This window comes from Ammospiza nelsoni, chromosome 6 (assembly GCF_027579445.1).
Source record: "Ammospiza nelsoni isolate bAmmNel1 chromosome 6, bAmmNel1.pri, whole genome shotgun sequence".
In the NCBI taxonomy this organism is placed as follows: Eukaryota; Metazoa; Chordata; class Aves; order Passeriformes; family Passerellidae; genus Ammospiza; species Ammospiza nelsoni.
Genome location: NC_080638.1, coordinates 43,324,199 through 43,344,938, shown reverse-complemented (window position 1 = coordinate 43,344,938; position 20,740 = coordinate 43,324,199).

Sequence of the window (20,740 nt, the reverse complement as noted above, 5' to 3'; positions counted from 1 at the left end):
CAATAGGCTCCACAGCTCAGACAGGGAAAAATCTTCCTGTCTGCAAAACTAATGCCTTTTTATTCACCCAGCCACAGTCATGCCCTAAAAAGTTAATATTAGATTTTAAAAATCAAATATCTCACCTTCCAGAAAACCTTGCACTTTCTCAACCCCCTGGAAGTGTTCCTCAGTTATTCACTACAGAAATAAAGACCCCATCCAGGGAGCTGAAATATGTGGGTTATGCACTGAGAAAATATATTAAAATCTTTATTGGCTTCTCCATCCAACCAAGCCTTTTCACATAAAGAAAACAGCCCCCATGACACTAATTCCCCCCTTTGAGCTGAGTGTTCTGTAAAAGTCTGTGGCTCCAAAGCAGACTGAAATGCAGCCACACTGTCAGGGCAGTGCCAATGCTGGGAGCCCTCACATGGCCCTGGCACCCCTGGCAAGCCCTGCCTGCAGCAGCCCCACTCCATCAAAGCCCATTTGCTGCCTCTCACCCAAAATATGGTCATTCATCCCTCTCTTCTTTGAAAAAAATTTAAACATGTTCTTCCATAGCAAAGTCTCACACCATAACAGACATCATGATAGGGGTTTATCACATGTCCAGAACTGAAACCTAATCTGAACCAAGACATACAAGGCTCCCCTAATTTGGGATTTAGGGGAGAGATATGAAAGGCATTAATTGATAGTTTTTTCAACTGGGAGCTTATTTTTACAGACACTTTCTTATAGACTTTAGTTAAGCAACAAAGGAAGAGAAGGGAAAATGGAGGAGGATGACAAGAAGATGAAGAGGATTGTGTCTCAGAAGCCAAAGCAAAATGGATATAGATAGATAGATAGATAGATAGATAGATAGATAGATAGATAGATAGATAGATAGATATACATACATATATATATATATATAGAGAGAGAGAGAGAGAGAGAGAGAGAGATTTATATCATGCACCCATAAACACAGGACCAGAATGTGTCCACATCTTTCCACTGGGTGCTGTTCCACATTTACATGTTGTCTTGGGCAAGAGAATACTCCTAAGCATTCTTATGTAATGTTCCAATAGTGCTACTGTGAGAAAAGCTCCATTTTACAGTGCTGATCCCTTTCACATTTGGCTTTTGTCTTGCAGCAATGAAAGTGTTGGCTCATGGGCAATCATTTTTCTCATGCTTCTCACATTTCTTACAGTTTGCTTTTGCCTCTTTGAAGCCACCAACTCTAAGTGCCTTACCCAAATAGCAGCTTAAAAAGTGCTCTTGACCACCTGGGTCAAGAGTAAAACCTAAGAATTTATATATTAAAAAATCATTTTTTTTCCAATGGAAACCACTAAAATAAAATAAACAAAAAAAAAATATCTGGCTTTTTCATATTTCAACTTTTAAATACACCTGCACTTTGATTTTCACTGTCCTTTCCTCCATGTCCCAAACCAAGGAAAAATTAGCATCACCCTTACACCCAAGCAAAAAGAACTGCAGTCTCTGGCTCTATCAGATACATTCTCAGTCAGTTCAGGGCATAAAACACTGTCCAACATTTTCACCTACATAATTTCACATATATATTAAGTAGTATGCCACTGCCAAACTTGAGAAGTAGGTATCTTTTAGGGTTCCATGATAGAGTCATATTTGGACCTCTCAACTACAATGCTTTAATGACAGTCATTAAAACAATGTGGGAAATAATCAAGTGTCAGTTTTAAATTTCCCTGTTCTGAAACAAGACTGACACTTTTGAAGCAACAAAATAAGAGAGAAAAAGATAATTTTTTTCCACTTGTTCAGCTGAAATCCTCCACACTGTGCAAAAATCAGGTTGGGAATTTCCTGAGAATAGTCCTGAATAAAATAGAAGGAGAATTCCCTAAATTCACTATATCAATTCAGTAAAAAAATACCACATGAAAAGACTTTTTGGCTAGGATCCATGCACACAAAGACTCAGGATAATAGAAGAAAAGCATTTTTACTTTCCCAGCCTTGGGTCAAGTCTGAAGCAAACTTCAAACTAAGTTCTGATTTGGTTGTTTATTTCTCAGAAAAACAGAATTTGTCGTCCTTGCTGCAATAAGAGGGAAAAGACACAGAACACAAAACTTCTACAGCAGATACAGCTATTAAGTTTTGTACAGCTCTATAAGCAGTATTAAGAAATTTGCATTATATGAATGAAATAATTATTTTGCTAACAAGCTCAATGTAACTATAAACATAAAATTTAAAAATACTGTCTGATTTAGCCAAGGCAGTAAATTAAGTGGTATAGTAGCTACAAATGCTATTTCAAACTCATTCCATTCTCCCAGAAGTCTTTAAATAGTAGGAGCAAACATGATGTAATTTCAGGAAAACACAAACAGTTCAGTATTTTCACAGGCTCATCTTGGCCCCAGCAGTCTGAAAAAAACTTTAATGAATCTGCAGCTCAAAACTAAGAACTGAAACATTGATGACTATCTTAAAGGATGTCAGCAAGCATTCATCAGTGAGAACCAGCCTCTATTTCCTATTCACCCAATCTGGATTGAAACAATGACATGGAGTTGAATGGCACCAATAGCAATGCCCTGCAGCCTCTGCTGTCTTAGGTGTGCCAAAATCATGCACCTGGGGAATGAGGCTGCTTGTTCAGAGAGGTAAGTTTACTTTCAAACACTGTTTCAAATTTCTTGGAGATTAAGGCATGTTGTTCAGCTCTCTAGGACTGAGAAAAAAATCTTCCTCATTCTTCAAACTCCCTCCAATCAACTGCCTAACCCCGTTTCATTAATGAAACCACTACAACTTAACTAAAAATAAGCATTTACCCTAACCAAGAAAGAAAACATGATTTACTTTTCTCCCTTATCAGGTGCCACAACTTAATTTAAACATATATCCTTGAGATTACCATTCCTCTTTCTCTATAACCACTCCAGTTACTGTTGAACTGCACAAAACACATGAAACACCAGCAATTGCTGCCAGGACACCAACTTTTTTACTACTGTTGGCAAGTCAGCCCTGACTGACTTGGGTCTCAGTGCACCCTTCTATCAGCATGAGATATTAGATGTCCCAGTACACAGGCAATCGTCCCTGAAGGTTGTCTCAGTACACAGAGCTTTCCTTCTTCAAAAAGGAAACTGGTAAAGTAAATGAATTCCTGATCTGTTTTTATCAGAGAACAAAATTCCCTTCTGTTGTCTGCAAGTCAGCAGCGTTGCACCTCGTTTTTCCCAATGAAATACAAACTACACCATAAATATAATGATGGTTATTAGGGACTCAGAAATGGTTATCAAAATTTGATAAGAAAAGCAGTATAGACAAGTCTGGACAATGCCCCAAACCCTAGGCAACCTGCTAATTTATGGAACAGTGCCTCATTTTTTTGTCTTGGTATCTTCTCTGACACAGAGGAAACCATGAAAGACCCATCAAAAATGCATGTATCAAAGCAGGCATATGAACAACACTTGGCAGCTCTGAAAATATGAACATCAATCATTGTTTTGTATATGTTCTACCAAGCTGTGAAAATGAGCCTCTCAAAGTAAGGTGTGGGGGAGAATATATGTCTATTACACTCCAAGACCTCAAAAAGCAACAACAGTCTACACTGCTTTCTCATACTATAATAACCATTGAAATACATAAACCTGTAGAAAAAGAAAGGTCACAACCAAATGATGTCCCTACCCTCTTATCTTTAGATGCATTATCTATTTATGTTTGACATTCAAGGTTAGAATTTTCATGATGAAGTTTCAGAAGCCCACAAACACTAATAGTCAGCTACATTCACCTTTATCAGAAATCTTATTTAAGATGTAGGAAATCTGCATTTCTAACTCCTTATGAGGTCAAGAAGTCAAAGGGCTCACAGTACATGTATTCTTTCCCTTTTTTAAATATAAGCATGATCTTATTTATGGAAGGAAACTGCCACATTAACATACAGCAAATTTACTTAATGAAAACAGATAAAGGAGTCTCTTCAGGTTATTCCAACATGTGTCTCACATTTACACACTTAAATTTCATTTTTAAAAAAAGTCCAGTTTATCAACTAGTCTTTTAAGCCTTTCTTCTAGTCTATGTTCATCCATTGAATCCATGTTGTCAGAAGCAGTATTGATAAGGACAGTAGAACAGAACAGCATTTTACTCTGATAAGGACAGTAGAACAGAAGAGCACAGCCTTGGAGAAGCAGATAAAGGATGCAACCTGGGCAAATAGAAGTCATGCAAAATGCAAGCAGGATGCCAGCTCAGCTCTGCAAGGCCCACAAAGCAGAAGTTATTCAAAACAAAAATATTGTGCTTGCTCCAAAGCACAGGTCAAGGAAGAGCCACCTAAGGACACCAGACACAGAAGACAGACCCCCGGAGAACCACATAAGGACTTCCAATAAAAGGCGCACCTATGGAAATAAAGTGATACAAATACATCAAGTATGGGGGGATAGCTAATGAATATGTAATCAGTGTGCGTGTTAAACACTGTTTACCCAATGCTTGAGCCACTCAATTAGAGGAAGGATCCTCTGAGTGACCAGCACACCGTAATAAAGAATGCCTGCCTTCTAATACTCAAAACCATGTTAGAAAGTTTCTATCTGGACAATTTTGGTATCAGCATCAACTACAAAAGGGAAGGGAAGAAAGGCACTTTCATTGCCCTGTCAGTGGCCTTCACCAGGGCTATCTGATCATGAAGTTTATCCAGTACTTTCCAAGGAACGACTGTGCAGCAGCAGTGACAGAAATAATAACTGTGTGTCAGCAGCAACAGAAATGTACAAACTCAAGTAGCCCATTCCTATACAAATATTTCTGCTTAGCGTTTCTGCAAAGAATTTCACTATTTTTTTCTTTTTTTTTTTCAATGTCTAAAAGACCACCACCAGAAAAACTTCCTAAGTATGTCATGCAATGGAAAATTCTGGTGCAAGCTGTAGGTCCCCCTAGCAAGGCTAATCACACCTCAGGTGAATCAGGACATCTCCTCAGTTCCAGTCTCTTCTTCCTGGATTCATTACTCAGCAAAAGAGACCACAAAATGGCAGCTAGCACGATCACATCACTCATACAAGACAAACTCAGCTGCTCAAATCAATATTTGTTAGCAGGCAGAACAAGCCAGTTTTGAGAGTGTTCTAATTAGACAATAGATATTATTACAAAACACCTGCAATGTTTGTAATTGTTTAAAATAATGAGAATCAGTATTAGCTTCCAAAGGCACCATATGGTAAATGCTCATTCCAGGCAGGCGATCCCTCATAGGCTCTCAGTGCTCATTAACATTTTTTTTAATCTAAATGAACTTGTTCTCAACGCATGGGCCGCTGCTTTGTCCTCTGCCCGCTGACCGCCGCCAGAGCCGAACTGCGGCGCCTCCTCCTCCCACGGTCCGGGACGTGAGGCGGCTTGCTCGGGAGGTGTCGCCGCCAGACGAGAGCAGCCTCGCTGCTCTGCCCTGGGCTCCGGAGTCTCAGAGGCCTCAGAAGCCATTTTCAGGCAAGAAGTGTTGCTCAGTGTTTCCTCAGCCAGTGTCACAGACCGAGGCCTGGCACGCAATGCCGCACTGCAAATGTGGCTCACGGCAGCGCTGTCCCCCCGGGCCGGCAGCCGCGGCCTCCGAGCGCCGAGGGAGCCGGCAGAGCCCTACCGGCACCGCCTCAGCAGCGAGTCCCTCAGAAATCCACACCAATGTCTTCATAAATGGGAAAAAATGAAGCTTTACATTCATACACACTGCTGAATGTCATTGAAAACAAATACGGTATCTTTTCTGTAAGTCATATCAGATCTGAATGTTTCAAGTCACTGATTGTATTTTCTAATTGTAAGAAAAGCAGGTTAAACAGCCACAGTGTATTGTAGAAACAATACATGGTAACAAATATAAAAATCCCCATAAGGTAGCTATTGACATACAGGCCTCTGTCTCCCCCAGGCACACTTTGTGCAGTGACTCCTGGGAGCTGCTTGGGAAAGGAAAAGAAGGAAGATGAAGGAGTTACTTCTTTACCTCTTGCCCTTAGACAGCAAGAAAAAGAAACCAGATTCCAAATAAATGTAAATATACTGTTTTACAAATCACAAAGGTATCATTTAAGGTTCTCACCCACACTCTTTGCAAGCATAACTATTCAAGGTGCCAAAGAGAGAAAAAGAGATTCAGGAAACTGAGGAAACAGAGATAAACAAATCTTGAGATTATATAAGTCTAAATTTAGATAAGTTTGATAAGGTTTTGCTACTAGGCAATAATTACACAGAACTGTGTTTACCTATCAACTTCCATGCCAGGAGTCTCCAAGCACATTACTTTAAAACTATTAAAACATTGTTCCCATCCCAGATATGCAGACACCATTTTTACAGTATAGAGGCTGCTTAAATGCACCCTGCAGATTATAAAATGGGCATAGACACTGAACTGTAATCAATTCCAACAGCAAGGGAAATGCAGAACTGGAATTGAATCACCTGAGTTTGGAATTAAGACTCTGGGGTGAGAACTCTAAGACTTCCAGAAAAAATATCACTGGATTTTTAAAGATTAAAAGTAAAAAGGGCCTCCTTTGAAATAGTCAACCACCAGTCATGGTACATTTAGCTGTGGCAGTGGACATTAGTTTTGAGTAAAACTGGGGAAGGAAAAAGCCTGACAAAGATCAGATGATCTTTCAAGATCCCTTCCAGCCTGGGCTATTCTATGATCCTACTAAATCATCAGGGCAGATTCTGCTATTTTAGAATATGATCTCGTTATAAAGACAGTGATTTTTCTGCCTTTATTTTATTGTCTGAGATTTTGAGAAAGGTCAAAACTTCAGAGAAATTTTTTCATCACCAAAATGTATCAAGTGGCTTTTTGAGGCTGCTACTAGAAAAATAAAACTAAGCATTTGAATTCAGACATCCAAAGTTAGAAATATTTTTCTGGTTTCCTCACCTCCCCTAGAGAGAAACTATATTTCATTAAAGAAATACGTTAAAAATATATTTTGCTGAATGTTTTGATAAGCTCTACTTTGGCCTTGCTATGGACTTCTTACAATAAAGAACCCTGGGAAATATCAATAATGCATGTGTCACTCTGCTGCATTTTCACAAGCTGCAGCAAGTGATACACCAAAGGAGGTGCAGATGAAAAGATAGGGCATGGCTCCTAGGTCAAACCATAATCAACAGACCCCAAATTGGGCAGCTGTGAGCTGCTGGATCAAAACACACAAGGCAGTCTTGCCACCCCTCCACCAGGAGGTGTTTTAAAACCTGGAGGCACAAAGGTGGTGCAGAGCTATCATTACTGTTTTACTTATGGTTGATGTTTCCCTGTTGCTTGTCCTGAATATGTAGCCCTGATTTGGACCAGTATTTTGTCAGTAATCTTTTCCCCCAGCTTTTTTCCCCTGTTCATTCAGCTTAATTAGAATTATATGACCACATCATATCCCAAAAAGGGATAGATAGCAGCAGGAATGTTTGTTTCATGAGAGACAGCAAAGCCAAAGAACACAGTAAGAAAACCTGAGGCAGGATTTATTACAAGGTTTGTCCTTGTCCAGGGTTTTACACTTCATCTTCCTCATTCATTTTATTTTGAATATATGTGGATTTTTGCTCTGAATTGTTCTGGTAAAGCCCTGCCTGCTAAAGAGGCTGTGATCACAAACTCTCTGGGCACTGGCATTTGTCACCATGATTGCAATTCACAGCAATACATAAACTTTTTAAAACGCTGTGAACATAGCTTCAGGGGGTTAATAAAGCTGCTTTCCAGTCCCCTAGCTCCTTCCATTGATAACTTATTCAAATTGTAATTGCTTGCAGTGTGCACCCTATATCACATAACTACTTCTGTTACACGTATTCCCTGGGGCCATCCATCACCCCTGCCTACCAGCAGAGTCCTTGTTCTTGCCCAGTGATGGCAGCCAGGGTACCTCTAACACGTGTGGGTTTGTGCCCAACCTCAGCTGACACGCTCCAGCCACAGTTGACTCTATCCTGCATTTAGCATTTCAAATTTCTTTTATCCTCAAATCCAACTCAGTGCATTTCTTACAAATCAACACTTCAGCAAGTACTTCCAACAGACCTATATATGTTATACATGGAAAAGAAGCTTTTTTCCCCCACCTTTTCTCCCCTGGAAAACTCAAAGGCCAAGTTTCATTCAAACAGCAGTTTCATCAGCCTAACTCCATATTTCACAGGTGGAAGTCACTGCTTCCTTGGCCTGGGAGTACAAATAGCAACATACTGTCAAAGGGGGTAGTAATGTCCTTTCCATTCAGGAAAAAGCACTAAGCAAAACTACATCTTCACAGCAGTTATAAGGCACAAAACTTTGAAAGGAAAATATCATAAAGGCAGATAAAGCTGGGTAATCTTCCCTTGCCCACACTCTTGAGTAGTACACTTCAAGACTTACTAGTAGTACATGTTTTCATCTTTGTCATTAATTTTATAGCATTCCAAGTTATAGTAGTTTTTTTTTCCTTAGATGCATAGGAGTCTATGCAGTCTGAAGACTTCCCAAAAGCATTTTAAATGAGATAGACTATACTAATAGCAAGGAGAGGCTGTGTCCTGGAAAATTCAAGCTTGACTCAGATATGCAGCAGAAATCTCTGTGCTGTGTAAAGACACAGTAAATAAAATAGTGGGCCTTTTTCAACATGGCCTCTTTTGGCTTTACTTTTGAGCCCCACACTTATCCCTGGCAGAAGGTCTGTGATCTACCTGCAGCTTCCGGGCTTGGATGTCATAACAGTATTTTGATACATCTTAATTACAATAGTTCACACCCTGAATTTCTAGTGAAGGCCTTTCTTTAGGAAAAGGATGAAAAAGAATAACAAATACTGTAATTTAAAACTATCAGGATGCCTCAAAACATGTTGGTGTTTTGAAGGACAAAGATGCTTCACCAAGAAAACAATTTACTAACTGTTCTTCTTTACGTACAGATCTTCACAGCGCTGCATAGTGGGTTTTGCAAGCAAATCAATCCTCAAAGCATCCTGGGATGCTGATACAGTGCATGTATCAGTTCAATTTCATAGACAAAAAAATGCAAAACAATCAAGCGGGTGGGTTGTAAGGCATGCCCAAAGCTATATAGAAAGCGATAGGCCTGGTACTATTACTCTTGCAAGTCTTGATCTAACATATACACCCAACTACTCTCAAATGGTGAGTTCAGTCTCACAAAGGGGAACAAAACTAACAGAAACTGAGGACACATTTACCTGGTCATCAAAAGGCAACCCTAAGTTGCAAGCTGGCTAGATGTGAGCTAGTTCTGCCAAGAAGCAGTGTGGTCACCTTACCTCAGGTGTGGTGCTACACTAACAAAAGTCAAATTAAACTCCTGAGCATCAAGTGTCAAGATCTATTAACCATCCTGAAGAAAATCCTCACATCTGGATGACTTAGATTAGCAAATTGTGTGTCAATATGCTTGCCTATGCCAGAACATACAGCCATGCACTAGAAAATCTTAGTCCTGAAACACATTTACCCTCACATCTATTTGACTTCAGCAGATATTTTTTCAGTGATTCTGAGACACAAGGTTAAGAAGTGGTTGGGATATATACTGGGACAGACAAGTCCCTTCATATTCTGTATCTCTTAATGACCTGTCTTTCTCCTCCTCTAACGCCTGTTTGCTCTGTGGGTTTACATTTTTTATCTCAAGGATTTTCTCTCACTGAGCAGATGGATAGCACCAGGCTTAACACATAAGTGCTGCTGAAACACACATCATTATAATTTCCCTAGCTGAATATTATACCAAAACATGCCCCCCTCCTCTAGTGACCACTCGCTGAAATGGCTGAATTTAGTACTATAATATTACATTTGTTCAGAAACACTACACTGGCTTTTGGTACCGATATTCTTGGTGCTCTGCACATGTACTGAGCCGGCAGAGGGGCAAGCTACAAGGAAAATGTGGTGGGTCTTAAGCCAAAGCACTGTATTACTTTTAGCTCATGGCTGATTAATTTAATGTATGTGAAAGGAAGAGATAAGCATTTAATTGTTACTAGAAATGGGGAAGCTGATCATGGCTGAATTAGTAGAATCTGTGACCTAATTTCATTATTTTTCTAATGTTCTAAAAACTCAGAACCTGTGCTCCTGCCAAAATGAGACAGACTGCTCTTCAGACTGCCTTCTGCAATGCATTTTCTCTTCTTCTCCCTCTCAAACTTATCATTGTTTCTAAAGAAAGGTGACCAGCCCATTAGGTTGCAATTACTTCTATGCTGCCAAAAGACACTCTTCCCTTTATTTTTTGTGCATTCAAACACTATTTTTCCTGGAGTATCAGACTTGAGGTTCTACACTAATTTCATCCTAACAGTGACTGACAGCAGCTTCTCCAAGTGTCCCAGAATGTGCATATGTACAAAGCACATGCTAGATATTGTATGCTATGTATTTATATGTTATCCCAAAGATATGTATGTTATCCTATGCAAGTCTTCAGAATAATCAAGTTGTAAGACCTTGGAATAACTGAGACAGGGTTGGATGCAACACTCAGATGTCCTAGCAGAAATCAAGACCTAGACCTCTGTTCCTCCAAACAGATTTTGTCCAGCAGCCTACCTCTAACACTGGGGACATGCCTTACTTTAGGGTAGAATCAGTGGTTTTTCCCCAGAAAAACAAATATATTACCATCCCTTTACCTTCTTCACTTCCCTTTGGGAGATCATGCTCCACATGAGGCCAAAGGGAGGAGATTTTTTTCATCGTGGGGAAAAAAAAAATTAGAAATAACAAAAAGGGAAAGGAAGTGGAGTAGGAAGAACAGTTTTGTCTTTGTTTCCTTTCCCTACCTCCCCCTTGCATGGGAAAAAGTCTGTTTGGAAAGCATTTGTTTGCAGTGGTTTCATTCAACAGGAGACCAAACACCTCAAACTCTTTCTGACACCAGTGGAGTTCAAGGTGCTTAGCTCTTTTTAAGTTAAAACCCTAAATATGAGAGAACCTGAGTTATTGTTTAGGAAGAAAAATATTAACTGATATTAGACCTGTCCCCTATCTGCCCCATCATTCAAGACAAATTATTTTCCTTCCTGGAGAACATCAAGTGTACCAAATTCTCCAGGCTGCTTATCCAACAGGAAACTTAACACTCCCGAGCAGGACTTCTTCAAAACAAGACTGCTTCACCTTTGCAACTTATATTACCAGAGACTCTGTGATTAGCCTGATATTTTATCTCTGACACTGTGAGAAATATCACTGCCATAAACCCTGCAGTCCTTAGTAAAAGTGGAAGTACTTGGCAAAAGCTAATAAAATGAGGAACAATGACAGCTATCTCCAATGAATACCTAAGGAACAAATGAGCCAGCTGCCCACGCATATGCACACACACTGAAGCATTTTTTCTTCACATGGGGCATACACCAGCAGAAAATGTATCATAAGGACACTGCTATTTTAACTTCATGCCATACAAAGCACCAGCAGGGAAATGGATGAGGTGCTTTCACAGATCCTTAACTCCTGATTCACATTCCTCTTCACAAACTAAGTTTAGTATCTAGCTTACTTATAAAATGGTTCTGTTTTTTTTCTGGATTCTTACCAGTGAGAGCAAGAAGAGGAGACTGTGTCTAACATTCTACAAATGCAACAAAACTTTCTGTTCTCTCTTTTACACCACATCTACTTTTCTGCAAAGTTTTGAGCAATAAAATACAACAGCTGAAGAGCAAGGAAATAGGAAGTTGAAACACTTAGGGCTGTTCCAACCATTGGTGATGATCAAGGAAACGCTTATGACAGTAGTTCCAGCTCTGGAAAAAGAGAAAGGGAAAAACTAAGCTATCTCAGCAGAGGAAACAGATATAGGCCTCTAATAGGCCTACTAATTCAGCTGGGACATCATGAAGCATTTTAAAGATGAGAGAAATTTTGAACCTTGGAAATACTGCAGCAATAACATGACCTTAAAGAGCTATTATTCAAAGTTCCTGAGAAAAATTACTCACTGTTCTCTTTCACTACTCTCTGAGTCTCTAGCATCAAAACTATGAGAAATTCTGAAAATACAGGGTGTAATATTCAATTCTAGAAATTATCAGCTGAAATCACTAGACCTGCACAAAACTAGAAGACAGCATTCAGATCCAAGGAAAGAATATTTTGTAGGGACAGTGTCAAGGTCCATTCTTCCATTTCTTGTAGGGTTGGTCTTGCAGTGTTTAAAAGGGGCACTTTGGGGCATGCTCCAATTTAAAACATTTCCGTATCCAAGTTATTGTTCCAGCTGCTATGCCTGCAGCATTTTGGCTGTACACTCCATTTGCTGTTAAGAAAGGTGTTTAATATCACTATTAGAAATTTGTTCAGTTTTTGGAAAATGAAGTGTAGTCTGACAATATACTCATATGACTACTTTTAATTCTATTAAAACACTTTTAACTCAAGAGTTGTGTGGCAGTACTCACACCCATAAGAAGCCTTGTTCCTCTTATCAGTAAATCAAGAAAGTCTCTTTTCTTTGGACAGTAATTCAGCAGCATTTTCTCACAGCTCTGAATTCTCCATTCTCCTTTCTTCTTGCAAAATTCCACTGATGATCAATCTCACTAAGTGTATTAATATGCTCACCATATTTGGCCTTAGCTTATTTACATTACTCTACAGCTTCATGTGATCCAGTTTTGGTCTGCTCCTTGAAAGATAAGTAAAAGCCTCTGTACAGATGAACTCGTTCTGTAGCAATGTCTGTCACCATAGTACCTGTCAACATATTTGCACAACTCACCTACAGATGCTCATTCTTAATATTAAGCCTTTAGTTGCTTATTTTTGCAGATTTCAGAGAAAATAACTGAGGTTGCATCCTTTAGCTGGAACTTGCCTGTATTTAATATTCCTACACTGGCTTTCTTGGAGATCTAAAGAAATTAAGGAGAAACAGTCAGCCATGCAGTGCCTGAGCTCCTTTGAAGTAACCAGAGGCAAGGACCTCGAATGATACCACCCATCCCTTCCTTTTCACATCAGGACTGAAATCCAGCACTTAATTTTGTTGTCAGAAGAAAAGCGTAATCAGTCATTGCCAGCTAAGGTAACTATATTCATAGTGATGACCTACATGAGAAAATGTAAAGACACAATTTTCAATTCCCCAGCCTAAACAGATCCTTCCATATAAATCTGCTGCCATTAAAAAATCAAGAATTATTACAGCGATGAGGATGGTACATCCAAGAATTATAGAATGGCTTAGGTTGGGCGGGACCTTAAAGACCATTTAGCTCAACCTCTCTGCCATGGACAAGGACACCTTCCAATAGACCAGGTTGCTCCAAAACGCATCCAACCTGGCTTTGAACATTTCCAGAGATGGGGCATCCACCATCTCTCTGGGCAACCACTGTTCCAGTGCCTCACCACCCTAACAGTAAAGAATTTTTTTCCTAATATCCGACCTAAACCTACTCTCAGTTTGAAACCATTCTTCCTTGTCCCATCGCTACAAGCCCTTGTAAAACATCCCTCTCCATCTTTCTCGTAGGCTCCCTTCAGGTATTAGAAAGCTGCAATTAGGTCACCCCAAAGCCTTCTCCTCTCCATGCTCAATCATTCCAATTCTCTCAGAATTTCTTCAAAGGAAAGGTGCTTCATCCCTCTAAACATCTCAGTGGCTTCCTCTGGACTTTCTTCAACATGTCCGTGTCCCTTCTGTGCTCGGGACCCCAGAACTGGATGCAGTTCTCCAGGTGGGGTCACATCAGGGCCAAATAGAGGGAAAGAATAACCTCCCTTGACCTGCTGTCAACACCTCTTTTGATTATTAATAAATTACTCCATCATTTTTGAAGACATAATGTCTGTTGGCTCACAATCATAAACCTAAATATAAGATTCATCAGTACTTGTGGCCTTCCACTTTCTGACCTTCCAACCTTCTCTGAACTACCTGCTTCCTACACCATTTATTTATCAAGAAGACTCTTCTTTGATATTGATTATCCTTAGTTCCCTGACTCCAAGACAGTAGTCTTGATACACCCCATCACAGAGTGTGGCCTCTGGGATTACACAGGGAGGCCCCAGTCAGCTCCTGTCCCAAGACCTGAGATTTATACATGCCCAGTCTCCTTTTGGCTTGGCATTATCTGCTGTGCCAATGGTCTGAGTCATTCCCTTTAAGATACAACAGCCCCGAGGTGGGACTGACAGACTGTGATGAAGAGGGACAGAAGAAGGGGATAGATGCTCCCTTTATTTTGTCATTGCATTTACCCAAGCACTGCAAGGGAAATGTTACCAGGAAGCTGTTAAAGGGCAGCTTTTTCTGGAGTCACCGATACATCTCCGTGTGACATTTACTCTGTGAGGAATGATTTATCCCTTCAGAAGGAAAGGCCTGAGTCACAGCTCAGCAATAACAAGTAAATCACCTTCTGGAGGAAGATAATGGCTCTGCCTACCATAGGGCTCTTTAAAATGTATCAGACAAAACTCTACCCCATTCTTGATGAATACTTAAATTTCATGTTTAGAGTATGTATGGTATTAATGCCCAAAAATATCTCAAGAATATCTCAGATTTATACCCTCCTCTGCTACTAATTCCCTACGGGACCCTCTTCCTCCTCTTCCCCTTGGAAGACAAGACACTAATCATTCCCTAGCCCACACAGTAATTGTGGGAACACAGCCAATACTGACAAATCTGACTCACAGATTGGAAGTGCCATTGGGAGAGTAAGGAGTAGCAGCCTCTTACTTTTCTACTACTCCAACAGAAACATAATAGAAGAGCCAGGATCAGGAGAACAGACTGATCTGTACAGAGAAACTTCCTAGCACAAAATTCTTCCTAGCACTACAGAGCCTGACAGAAGGAAAGAAAATGGAAAAAAAGACAGAACATAAATGCAAAAGTATTAATAAATTATATTCACTATTAGAATGCTCTTTAACACCTTTCCCCATGTCTTATCAGGTTACAACAACTTATGTTCTGCCCCAAACTGCCTGCTATTTACTATAAGATTATTCTCCAGTGATGTATTCTCATTATTTAGCCTAATCCACTTTGAAGCGATTTGAGCTCCAGTTTCTGCACAGGTTTAACTTTGATCACTTACAAGTGGAATCCTCCAGATATACACAACATCTATGTAAGTACAAGAAAAGACACAGAAGAAACACAAGGTCACAGTTAAGCATGTACTGGAAAAGCTCTACAGTGTGACCCAGACAGAATTACCAGAGGAAAGAAGAGAAAGATTTATACCTATTTACATTATCCTTTCAAACCAGGAGCAATTTCCCCTTACTCTAAAACACTAAAATTTCCTATGAGATTTGCTCATATAAAAGATGCAAAATGAAACTTCAGCTGCAACTCCTTAAGCCTAAAACATGACAACACAGCATTAACGGTGTCTTGTTTTATTATTACTAATAAACCCTCTCTCAGACAGGATTAAATGCCAAAGGGAAGTCCAGTAGTTGTACCTCCACAAGGGAACTTGGGTGTCCAGAAATTTCCTGGCATTATTCACTGCTGCAAAGACAAGAGTTATAAAAGACCAGCAGAGCCTGAAGTCAAATATTCTCACCTGCAGCAATGGGGCTTGAGAGCCAGCATGTACACCCTGTAGTCATTACAAAAGTTTCCTTAAAGTTTTGGGATCCTGATGTGATCAGAGCTTAAAGGTACATCAGCCCATGCTTGTATATGTGGGTGAAGCATCACAAATACTTTACTCAAAATTAAGCCAAACATGTTTTTGGGATTGACAAAATGAAAAGCAAGGACACAGGACAGACTAGAGAAAGTAGAAGTTTCAAGTTACTCACCCTACCTTTTTTTGTGGCCTTTTCTCCCTCCTGCCTCACACTTTGAACATGCAGTCTCATAATCTTCTGTGTTGCAGTACACCATGCACACTCCCAGCAACATCCCTGGGAAAAAGGTCTCTCCTTCCACAGGTTCTTTGGTTACTCCTGTCAGTATATTCCCACGGCCACATTGTGGTGCAAAACCCCTCTCTACTAAAACTATTCTTGGGCCCCCCTGCACACTCCAGAAGTCTTCCTTCTCAGCCTCATGATCCAAGTCTCCCAGTGGAACACATTTTCCTTGTGTCTTGTCTGAGCCCATCCACTGAAGGAGAGAATTAATTTTAAGGAGACAGTGGCATTGTAAGCAATAAGAAAAATCCCATCTGCCAGGCAATCATTAAAAATTCTGCTTAAGGAAGAGCAACTGCATTTCTCAGGGTATCACATGTCACTATGGACACTACTCTCTTCTAGGAACAGCTGCGGACTAACTGCACTAGCCTGTGAAAAGCCATTCTCTATCAGAAGTGGCCCAATGATGGCCAAAAGGTCAAGAGCTAGAGGAAAACACACCTTCCTACAACTTGGCCAAAATGCATTTCCTGCAGCCAGTCAGATAAAGAGTTCTTTGATTACTCTGTGAGATAAATCCACCTGCAAAAAAAGACCTTATTGCAGGGGAACAGTGTCTTGAGAACAGACAAAAAATAACTGACAGAAGAAAATCACTGTTCTAGGCAAGTGATGCCATGCTGTCACTCTGTGTTTAGGCATACATAGACCACTTAGCTGATGTGAAGCTTGCATTTGGTAAGAATGAAAAGAACAAATGGGAAGCATAATCAAATCCAAAAGTGGCCTGGAAAGAATATGCAATACATACCATTTGCTTATTTGCAAGTGGACCCGTCATGTCCCCCTGCTCAGTACTTGCTGCAGTACCTACCTAGGCAGCTTTTATGGTCTTCTGGAAACAATAACAAAAGTTAACAGATCAACACAGAATTATTATTTTTTATTACAGTTCATCAGTAGTAAATCACTCATTCCCCTCTTAAGAGACAAAATCTGACAATATTTTTTCTGGGACATGTCTCTAGTTATTTGGAACAATCGGCTTCTTGAAGGACAATACAGGAAGTCCTTTTTCCTGAGGAGTGTTGGTAATAACCTCTGAACAGGTCAGAAGATAAGCAAAGGCAGCCATGACCAGTATCACTACAGCAGAAATATGCATTCCCATTAGTAACATTGGATGACATGATCCACAAAGTTCATTCTGATATATGATTTCACTTCATCAGTGAGGAGGCTTTCAGATATTCATTCCTTTCTAAACCAAAAGAGTATAAGGATTAGTTTTTTGTGACTACTAGAGAGCTCTTCAGAAAGCAGTTCTGTGATATTTGCAACCAGAAGAGCTGCTGGCACTTTTGGTAGTCTCAGAACAAGGTCACTTGGTCATAATGCTCTTTTTCCATCATTGTTCCTTTTTATCATTGTAAATATTTAAGAGCTTCTTTGTACTGATGCACCAAACTGATCTCTCTTCGCCTGCCATTGCAAGCCCTTGGATGCTCCATGAATCCAATGTCCAGACTGTTTGCTCCACTGCACAGAAATGCCATCATGCTGAGAGTCGTTTGGCAACACCTGCCAGTGATGACTCTGTTTTATAACAGTCCATTAGCACAAAGTTCTTAATGAAAATGAAAGCTGGTAATGAAGCCAAAATGCAGCAACAGTCTCTAGTCTGGGGAGGGTAATTAAGCTAGAAGAGATGGAGTGACTGAAGAACAAAATTAACACACAGAAAAAGAAAAAAGAGACCTGGTAGTGCATTAGCACTAATGTAGTTATGGCAAACCATCCAGTTTCCTTTATGAAAGCATTTTGTTTGCATTTTGTGGACTATTTTTTAATTGCTAGCTGATACAACAACATCTTATTGCTCCCTTAGAGATACAGATGTCACCTAGAGCAACACACACACAGGATCTCAACATGGAGCAGATGAAGAACCTCTGGAAAATGATGAAAATCTTTATATCTATATTGCGATACAGCTGAGCTTTGGAGAAAGGAAAAAAATTTAAGTTATCCTCCTCTAAGTTGCCATCTCATGTTCACTAGGCGTGGAAGAGAAAGACTCCCCCAAATGGCTTACTTTCAATAAAATTGTCAGAAGTCAGTGGCTTGCATCTTTTCACTTGCTAAAATACTCCATAAGCTGTTGCTGTAGTGCTCATTGCTAAGATGTTCTCTCTTGCTACTGGACCTAGAAGACCTTTAACCAATTGAACAGTAACCTTTCTACATAATTTCTCTGAGACAACCCCAGCATAATTCCTACTTCTCCTGTGTATTTATGCTCCATATGTGTTTGGAGATAGCTTTCATATCTTGCCACTTTCTCAGCATGAAGACCTAGCATACATACAAGGCCTTTGTCTGCTCCCTCTTAATGAAGTCATGCACAATCTTAATCATCAACCCTTTAAAATACCTAAAATTTTCTTGACATATCTCCACCTTACAGTATTTAAGGTCCTTAAAAGTTTCGTCTAGGTGCAGTTTATCAGGTCTCTTTACAGATTAATTATCCACCTACTGCTTTATGAAGGATGTCATGGCACTTAGAAAACAGCATAAATGTTGCCTATCCACACTGTTGATTGCAATTCTTCCCATTCTACTCAAATCTACACATTTCATTAATATGTCATTTCTTCCCCTCTTGGTGATCACTAAGAAATGCACTAGACAGAAATGACAGTAACTTCCAAATTTTCTAGCATTCTCAGTTCATAAAAATGCTGTTGCATTTTGAATTACTAATTTATTTTAGAAAACTCATGTTAAAGCCAAATTTTAATTGTGGGTTTTTTTAAAGTCGGGAATTTTGTCAAATAACACATTTGAGTTTAAACAATCACTATCTTCTATTCATCCACTAATTCTGTAACTGAGTCCAAAAGCAATCAAATGTCCTTTATGAGTTTTGTTTATTAAATGCTACTGATAATTGCTCATGGTTCTGTTATTCCTTATAGTTACCAAGTCATTATTTTTAATATTGTTTCCATTATTTTATTAAAGGCTGATAATGCTTTTAAGAAACAGTTTGAAAGTTAAATCATTTGTTAATTCTTTGTTTGGGGAACGACTCAAATTAAGCCATGCACAGAATCTAACTGTTGAAATGCTGCCATAGTTTTTGATTCTCCTAAGTGTGTAATATAAAGGACCAGAAGAACACAAGCAGACAACAACTAGAGGTTATATTATGATCATTATGCTATTGTAGTACAGTTAAGGCATACACACCATGTACCACAACTTCTAGAAAAATCCAGAAAGGTTTAACAGAACAAAAGACTGATGATCCCACTGTCTGTGGGCTTGGCTAATTTTTATGTATTTTATTATCATCCCATACAGCACAAAGGTATCTCATAGACTTCACAGTCTCACACAATAGAAATCATTATAGGAAAGGTGTACGTAAATTTTTTCTTTGAAGTAATGCCTGAAAGGTGGCAGGGAAAGAGTTAGAAAGGGGGAAATACGAATCCCCAATGCCCTGTGATAGAACAAGAGGAATTTTCACTTTCCTGCTCTAAGCAGCCCACCATGCCAACATGTGACAGCAAGAGGTCCTAGGAATGGATTAGAGACTCTGACACTCCCTGCCCCATCCCCAAATTCATATGAACATTTCTAAACATTTCCAGCAGGAGCACCAGCAGAGAGCTCTGCCAGATAGCAGAACACCCTCCTGCCTGCTTTGGCTTGGACATCACACCCTGGGAAAACTGGGATCTACAATCAAACCTCTTTAGGAGTGGATTGAATAACTGGCTCTGTTTACAGCTATTCATGTGGCATCCCAGCCACCACCAGGTAAACACCTGAACCTAGGGAGTCACTGGCTTGTAACTGGAGACTGGCCATGTACTAAATATACTGCTCAATAAAAAGACAGATAATCTTGTAATAAGAGACTCATGAATCAATCTTCTTGTTTCAGTGTTTCCTTCCTTTCTTCAAAGCACTCTCTTAACCAAGTTGAATCTTTATGTACAATGAAGTTAATCTCCCCATTTCCTGGCAAGCCAGCGTCTCAAATGCAGTAGGGACTTCTTCATTATTATATGCCTATGAAAGACTAGGGAAATGCAACAGTAGCAAATTCTACATTGCCTAAGAACAATATCATTGCTTAAGCCAACTTCTAAATGGAGCTTTGATGTGACTTGCTGTACCTAGTGTGTTCAATAGCTCTGTGCCAACAGGAATCTGAGTCTCTGGGCTCTGTTCCCAGACTTAGTAGTTCACCCTATCTCTGTGGAAAATCAGGTAGTCTCTGTCCTTCACTGTCTTCTGTTAAATGGAAAATACTAAGTGCTCTGAGTGACTACACAGTACCTCCTGCTCACAGCTCTACCAGTGTATCTTGTTTCTAGCTCTGCTACCCCATAACTTGCTGAAGTCCAGAGTGCTGCTAACTGTCCCTCTACTTGCTGAAGGTCCAGAGTGATGTGCACTAACCTAATGTTGAGCCTGAACAGCAGGATGGCATCAATGGCCTAGACCAGGGCACCAGCAGGACCCAGCACTGCGTGGCAAGTCAAAGCAAGGCACAATTGGGGCTTGAGTGGTAGAGTTGTGGGACAAAACAAAACAGCTGTACTACAGCTCCAAGTCACACAGGCAGGGTAACATAAGGAGACACTTTAAAATGTGTTTGGAATAGATGGAAAGATACTGACAGTTATTCTGATAAAAATATACTTGGAACAAAATAGATTTTTTTAATCATAGCTATCCATCAATACAAACAAGGTAAAGCAAACTGACACACTGAGAATAAAATCAGAATAAAATATAC